General features: G+C 48.4%; 1 long non-coding RNA gene across 1 annotated transcript in view; it reads right to left on the bottom strand.

Moving 5' to 3' along the window:
- Positions 1-2,923: 2,923 nt before the first annotated feature.
- The window catches only part of LOC127748868 (uncharacterized), a 77,769-nt gene continuing 72,139 nt past the window's right edge, over positions 2,924-8,553 (bottom strand). The window contains exon 3 of the long non-coding RNA XR_008010812.1: positions 2,924-3,018. This is a non-coding gene — a long non-coding RNA (uncharacterized LOC127748868). The remainder of the gene's footprint in view (positions 3,019-8,553) is intronic.

An 8,553-nucleotide genomic window follows, 5' to 3' on the forward strand; every position in this document is an offset into this window, starting at 1 on the left:
AGCCCCTTCTTCCTCCAGTTCCCAGTTTTATTTTTATTTTTATAAGGCAGGTACGTGTTGAGGAAGGGGCGGCAAATTTGAATTATGGCTTAGAGGGGGGGCAGCACCGCCCAGAGCGAGCAGCAGGGAGAGAGAGGGGGTAGGGGTAGAGTAGAAGGGAGAGGAGGGGCATGCGACAAGCACCTGTCACGCGAACGCTTAATAACGTCCTAACAGCATTGGGCGATTATCTCAGCAACCCTAGCGCCAGTGAGGGGAGAGGGAGGGGGAGGGGGGGGTCTCAAAATTTGACGGTGTGAGAGTTGGTGATGAATTCTTCTAAATTTGTCATCAGTTCCGATGATTGCTGAGCCTAACTTGAACTTGAAATTAAACTTTAACTTTAAATGCTCAGCTCTGTCAGGAAGCGCAAGGGGAGATCGCCCGGAAGATGGCGTAAAGTGAGGCGCCTGGCGTGAGACGTGGGATGTGAGGTGGACAGGCAGGCCAACCAAAATCGCGAAAACATTTTAATTTTAGCGCGCCGCAGGCCAAGGTAGACGCACATTTAGCTCAGCTTCACACGGTTTTAACGTGCGTCTACCTTGTATAACTATTCACATCAATCCGACTAAAAAGAAAAAGCGAGCGGAAACCTGGCAGCAGCAGTGTGACAACGAGTCACAGTAGTGTGGTGAGTGGGGCGGAGACGAAAGCGGACCGAGGTGTCCTCCGGCGCACGAGGACTCCATCCACCTAAGCCTGTCAAGATGTGCGCGGACACGACCTGTTGCCCCCTCCCTTTCCCTCCCTCACCCTCCATCTCCTCTCCGGCCCTCCCACCCTTTCCAACCTACTCTGCTGGGGCACACTGCCCGCAACCTCCTAAGTTGTACGAAGCCCCTAGACTTGAGCATCATTTTCTTCCCCACTGGCAGCTTACAATGACAAAAAAATGTATGCAGTGTACTAAAAAAACAACTTACGCAACCCTTTTCACTGTCACCTTCTTCAGTGGCCTGACCGCCAAAAGCTTTGATCGCGATAAAATAATCGTCTGCAAGATTTCTAGGAACCCTCTCCTGCAATTTACTGGACTTAGATCCCCAGATGTTGACTCGATCGATCGGAAATTTCACCATAGCTGGGATCACGCATTTTTCAAAATGCTTGCGGTATCTCCCCCTGGGCGTCGGGCGATAGGCTGGTCGGCTGGTCACGTTTTAAGTGAAGCGGGAAATAAAATCCTAAAACTTCCGAGGGGTGGGGGGTAGGAGAAAGGACGAGGCGAGGAGGGGAGAAGGGGGAGGAGGGTAGGGGAGAGAGAGAGAACACAGGGGGGATGGTGCAAGCGGCACAGCTTGCTTCCGAACTTTATTAATCTTTCATCCCTGGGTCGCGGTGCGATTCATCTTGATCGCGGAAAATCGTCTGACGGCGCGACAAACACTAACGTCCACCACACTGCCAAAAACGAGGGACGCTGCTTCCAAAACCATCTCTCTATATTAAGAAAACTAAAGATTACACAGACACACGAATGTGAACGCAAAACGAGGTGGGTGTTTCAAAACATTTTCTGGTCATTTTTATCGCGAGGGTACATGAAAAAATGCTTTTTCGGGTCGGAATTAAGTGCCAACAAAGCCATATCGGACGCCGTACGGTCACGCGAGGACCGAGAGGAGCTGCTTGTAAATTGATGACACTGATGTTCAGCGGCGATAGAGCAACTATTACCGGCCGGTATCGCGCCGTCAACAGCCGGACTGGAATAATCATAAATATGTGCTTCGCTTTTTGGGGTGGGGACTTTACGTTTCCCTCTAGGGGTGGGGAAGCGACGTGCGGTCTGCGAGCTCTCTGCTAAAAATTCAGAACTGTCTGAAGAAATTTTTTTTTCGATTAATTCCGACTCATCATTTTTCGACAAATCACCCTGAAAGAGGCGTTATTCTTGATTTCAGCACAAGTGGAATACAGTTGAGAACATGTACTTAAAATGGCCCCTTTAACTTAAACTATATACATATCTATTTAACAAGTTCCAAGTTCCAAGGGGCACATTTTAAGTACATGTTCTCAACTGTATTCGACGTGTACGGAAATAATCAAGAACACCGCTTTCTGGGTGAAGCAATTAGTTCAAATAAGACCCAAGTGACATTGTTTTGTTCGCTTTGCACAGCACCGCCAAGTGTAGCAGCAGGTCTGTCCGGGGCGCGATTACACATTGCAAACCGCCCATCTCAGCTCAAATTAACACGCTAATGAATATTGAAATATCGCATTGCACAGAGCGGCATCGGTATCGCGGTGGGCGTCGCGCGAGCAGCGCGGCGCGGGGGGGAAGCGGGGTGGGGGTGTGAGGGAAGGGGAAATAAAAGTGAGGCGAGAGAGCAAAAAGGGCGGTGTTTAGGGCGATCGGAGGCGCGAGCGGCCGAGAGAAAATGATACGTGTTGCGAAGTGTTTATCCGCGATCTAAAGCGGGGCGGGGCCGGGGCGGGCCGCGGGGAGGCCGCGCGGTACCGGCGGCGGCGGTGGCACTGCACTCTCCTCGGTACAGCGGGTTCGCCCGGCTACGGCTATGCCTTTTTATTTGTCATCCGCCACAGCCAGGCCGAGGTTCCGCATCTCGGCTGCGATATCGAACTCTTTTATTTTCCCCCCCCACCCCATTCAGTGGCCGGCAGAGATAAGGCTCGGACGCGAACGGGTCAGTGGTTTTCGAGTCCGTCTTCAACTATCCGGACACCCGATAGCTAACCTGATAGTGTGGCGCAACCGCCCACCTCTCACGTGCGCACGGACAGTCGGTGGACATATAATCACGAGAAAGAAAAAAAAAGAAGAAAAGGGGGGGGGGCGTCGATAGAAAGAAACCCCCCAAAAAGCGGTATGGCGAGGAGTGCGCCGCCGCACAGAAGCCTTGCTGTGACTTACATAGATATCGTTGAGCCTCCGCGCAATGGACCGCATGGCGACCGCCGCCCGGTGAAGTGCGAGAGATAGTACACGTGACGGACCGGCAGGTCGACCTGCGCACACACACGGGGAATAAAAGTTGTTTAGTTTCTGTTGCAACTCACAGCCAAAGGGATGCAATGCACACAGGTGACGTCAGGAGGGACCCCATAATTTGTTTACCCCGTATTGCCAAAATATGATTTGGTTGGTTTCCATGGACTCCAGTGCACAGTGGTTAGGGTGGCCCACGACAAAAAAATTATCAGACCGGCGGTTAGTTCATAAAGATCGAGATGACCCATGCTCTGGGCATTCCAAAACTGCCCCGTTCGTCCCGATCGGACCCCGGGAACCACTCGCTCAACGTCTTTGCATTTTAACATGGGTTTCTTATGGGCTTTTGGGTGTAAAATCGAAAAAAGACCCTAAAGAGTCAGAAAGCCACCGCAGAGCATTATAATTAAGAAATTCGTAATCTACGTTAAAAACTGAATCTTGCAATGTAACGTTCGTTACTGTAGCACTCAGTACCCAGATTTGGCAAGCTTTGAATATTCCCTCATTTTTCAAAATATGGAGATTTATAAGAGGTTGCAAATTTGGGTCCTAGGTGCTACAGTAACGAACGTTACATTGCCAGATTCAGTTTTTAACGTAGATTACGACTTTCATAATTGTAATGCTCTGCGGTGGCTTTCTGACTCTTCAGGGTCGTATTTCGATTTTACACCTAAAAGCCCTTAAGAAACCCATGTTAAAATGCAAAGACGCTGAGCGAGTGGTTCCCGGGGTCCGATCGGGACGAACGGGGCGGTTTTGGAATGCCCAGAGCATGGGTCATCTCGATCTTTATGAACTAACCGCCGGTCTGATAATTTTTTTGCCGTGGGCCACCCTAACAGTGGTCCTGGATCAAACAGCAGGCAACCACAATATTTGTACCCCCCCCCTCCTCGTTTGAGGAAGTAAACAGTCCAACAAACCCTGTGTAAACGCGTCAGTGCAGTAAATAAGAAGTGCAGTAAGAAAGTGCAGTAAAGTATACTGATTTCACACGCTCAAACTTAAGAAAAACAATGACAAAAAACAAGGAAAACAAACACAAAAAAATGTATTTACTAATTTCCCATCTGTGGAATCACACGTAAAGACTCGCCTGGACCCGCGCGTTTGCCCGTCTTCTAATTTCCATGATTCCAGTCGTCGGTCGCGAGGGGACTATCCATTTTGAAACTCCGGGCCCGAGTTAAACACACCGAGATATTACCTTCCATATGCATGAGATAATAATTGTGACCACACCCAACACACACGCAGACGGGCGGGCAGCCCGGCCTTGCCTTAGCGGGCCGCCAGTGGTCCAACATACACCGCAAAGCATACCCCCCCCCCCTTCTTCCTTAGTTACTATGGCGGGTGTATGATGATCACCTTTGCTGAGGAGCAGAGTACCCGACGCTCGCCGTGTCTGCTGGCACTCTGGGTGTGTCTGCAGGTACTACGCGCTTATCCGAAAGCAATAGACTGTCCAATCGCTCACTGCCTGCAGCTTGACAAAAACTCCGTGTTTTATTCCAAAAGGCCACCGTATTGCAGTGCCCCGCTCAAGTTGGCTGATGCGGCGGCGGCGTGGATCCTCCGCGGGGAGAACTGTTCGAGTCGCACCGCAAATGTTGGTCGGAGTTGTCACCAGCTCCGCTCTGCTCCGCTCCCTCGAGTCAACGCAGTGAGCTGTTCGGTAAACTTTCTCAAACATCCTCGCCCTCCCTTTGGACCTTTCCGGTGCACCCGATCCTCCCCCGCCCCAGCCCCTCAGCGCCCCTGGTTAGTCAACCCAAATGTGCGGACGGCGCAACCACATACATGGTTCTAGACGCACGCAGGTACGGTAATTTATGTCACTCATGTTTGTCAAGCATTACAGAGAGAGCAGGCTTTGCACTTTCATTACCGAATATATGCATGCATCACGACCACCCTCGTATCCACCACCATCCGCCACCATCTTCTTCGTCTGACTGCGGCAGACTCATCAGTTTTCAATGAGCGCCTTCAGCGGATTACGTCATTATGACACATTCGTCACTTTTAGCGGATCTTGGATACGGGGGAACTTTTCCACCGTTCCGTAGTCGACGAAGCAGACACGCAGGGGGGGGGGGGGGGGAACGCTCCTCCTAGCTTCATCCGGTCACACCTTCTTTCTCTGTCTGCCACTCCTTCCTTCTCTCGCTCGCTCGCTCGCTCTCTCTCTCTCTCTCTTACACTCTCGACCGTGTTCTGTATGTTATCAGGTGACGCGACGACCAGCTGCTGGGTGATTTTGACAAGTACCCCGAAAAAATAAACCCTAGTGATGAAAAAATAATGTCCAAGAGAAATAATTTAGATTTATTTAGCTACAGGTACTCTGGTCGCAATAAATTGTATTGGAAGACTGGCCAAAATATATGATCACAGTTGATGTTGTTTTTCTTCGAGCTGAGTACCACACACTTTAAAATTGGACACACAAATGATAGGACAATCAACTGCTACCCTACGCGGACCATCAGCCCGAGTGGAACATCTCGTCCGTGACGTATCTCACTCGTGCTCAATCAGTGTTAAAACTTCCGGCCACCGGCAAAAAAAGAGAAGAAACCATTACTGGGGCGCGGTTAGCGTTAGCAGCTGCAGTATGGCCATTCTGCAAACGCTAGCGGGTGCGCGGAGTCTTTTCTTTGTAATCAGCCTTAATTTTTCGTCGCGCTAATCTCCTCCTTGTAACTCTGGCCTCTTCATGTAGATGAACAGAATACAATGTCCGCCTTCCCCGAGCCAGCACTCGCCACCCGCCTATAAACTTTTATCATGACGACCTTTCGTGAAAGTGTTCATTACTTGTTTCATCCATTGTGATGCAGGAAAAGCTGTCACATCCAAGTCCAACGACCACAACATCACAGTTCACATTTTGAAGGGAGACTTGCGCCGGGTCACTGCTTACAAACTACTGCTGTTGATTAAGCGCGCCCAGAAAAATGCTTTCTTGTTTTAAAAAAAAATGTGCCACGATTTACTTATTTTATGATAATTTTGCAACGCTTATTCAGCCGAAAATTGAATTGCGGATTGTGGAATGCAGACCAGAGAACAAATGTGCTTGAACCCACCAATGTTTTTTGGGGGCTGTGAATAGGATTGTGACTCACACATTTAGCAGGGTATCTGCGCCAGTGGTTTATTGTGGCTTTGTAGTATAGTGTAAACCGAAGTGAATCACCTTTCGCAGTATTCTCATAACGTATCTCGTCATGATCTGCAGGTCGTTTTGCAACAGGGGGCTTTGAGATATTGCTTGTCCCGTAGCATTATCGACTATGGGCCGTATTTTTGCTCCTAAAGGGTCAACAGATCCAAGGCCCGACATGATGTTCCTCTTATTATTTTTTTCAAAACTTACTATATTTACCGTTATTTGACGGGCCTGTGCTCGGACTCTTTGGCCCAAAACTCTATTTGACAAATAACTTTAAGTATATCAAACTTTAAGATAGTTTTTGTACATTTAATATTAAATTTACAATTGTAAATTTACAAACCACTCTTAGCACGTTCCCTGCGGCATGACCATCATGTAGTCATACATACGCTCCCATGTTAAATCATTGGGACTAAAATGAGCCGATGTATCGAAATTTATGATGCAAAATTTGTCTGCAAAACTATAAATATTTCACACAGTTGAAAGTAAAACTTTTAACGTTATATTTATTCATAACACATAAGTATTTCCGTTATAATCTCAACATGCCGTAGGCAGGGTAGGTGCGTCGCCAAGCAGACTGCCGACCGGCCTTGCAGTGTCTTATCACCAGCTGATAGCGCGCCGGGCTGTGCTGTGCGTGTCTATTGGAACAAAAGGTGCACGTTGGAAAATGCGTTGCAGGAAAGAGGCCTCGGGTCCGGGTCCGGCCGGAGTCGGACCAGCAAACATTTGATGCAGTGCAGGCAGGAGACACACCTGGACTCGGTCGCATCGGGTTCATTGCACAATGAACAAGGCACTCGTATTATAAAGCTTACATGCACTTGACACAGCGTTCAGCGGCACTCCAAGCTCGCCCCTTATCGCTCAACAACCCAGCCTCATCTACCCATCCATCTATCGTCTGTATAATGAACACCTCTGACCGGACGGGCCACAAAGATACCTCGCTAGCGCAGAATCGGGAATAAAAACGGCTAAAGCTACTCCCTATCGCTGCTGACCTTATCCGGCCTTGCCTATCCCTTTTGCCCCCCCCTTCTCTCTATCTACACTGGTAAAACAAATTTTGCACGCCAGTTGATGTTTAAGTTCAAGTGCAAGTGTGCATTTTTTACACACATAGTGGTGTCTCACTGGGTTATACGTCAATTAGTGTTTAAACTTTCGACACATCCGAAAATTATAGCGGGAGTCACCATATGGTGCTCCTATTGATAGCCTAGAGCTGTGTATATCCAAGTGTGTAAAATTTAAACGTCTACAGAACGTCTAAAATTTGCACACCACGCAAGTGTGCAACTTGACTTAAACACCATGTAATGTGCAAAATCACAACTTGCACACGTTGGTATGTGCAAATTTTGCAAACTTCTTTTACCAGTGTATCTCATTCCCTAGAGCGCGCAATTCGCGCAAGAGTACATCCATTTCAACGTTATTCTTGTTGCAGCCGTTCAAGAAATTTAGACTGCTGCCTATCGCACACACACAATACCTCAATCTGAGTGAGTGGGCGCTTCGGCTTACACCCAATTAAGAAGATTCCTCCACTCGTTCAGAACACGGGAGACAAATTTGAATGTATGCCCAAAATGTAGGTTCAAATTGTACCTAGGGTAGGTGCTAATGCTTTATTTTAAATGTAACTTTTTTGTTTGATGCATCCAAGTGTTACAAGCACATTGTTGTCGAATTATGCTATGTCTCTACGCTTTCCCTGACCCCTTCTCCCATTTAAAATTGTCGCGGTCAGGAAACGTAACAGAGAGGGCGATACAAATCCAGAATGAGACGAGACGTGATTTTTTTTATGGGGGGTTGGGGGGGGGGACTAGCAGATGGCCGGCACCGGCGAGGTATTTCCGCCCGAACAAGGTTATAATATTACCAGAATGGCCACACACAAGTCATTTCAGCGCTGTTGCTGGCAGGCCAGTCAGCTAGCAAACAATTTTAAAAAGAACCAAACTGATATTTTCTGAGTTTGAAACACTGTTGAGGTTGTAAAGCAACAGGTCGTAGACTCAGCCATCAACCACACATTATCGTACCCACCTCTGTAGCTCAAAAGTTAAATGAAAGCTGTGGGACATGTTCTTTTGATTTTCTCAATTTCTCTCTTCTCTCCCCTACCCCCTCGCTTTCACTAACACACATACACAGCACCCTGCTCTACCCGCACCACCACCACCACCAGCACCACCAAAGGGAGCTAAGAGTATTGGACGGGGGAGGTAAAGGGTGTGTGTGTGCATGTGCTCTCTCTCTCTCTCTCTCTCTCTCTTACACTCTCGACCGTGTTCTGTATGTTATCAGGTGACGCGACGACCAGCTGCTGGGTGATTTTGACAAG

Source organism: Frankliniella occidentalis, unplaced genomic scaffold (assembly GCF_000697945.3).
Source record: "Frankliniella occidentalis isolate FOCC.00 unplaced genomic scaffold, Focc_3.1 Scaffold17, whole genome shotgun sequence".
In the NCBI taxonomy this organism is placed as follows: Eukaryota; Metazoa; Arthropoda; class Insecta; order Thysanoptera; family Thripidae; genus Frankliniella; species Frankliniella occidentalis.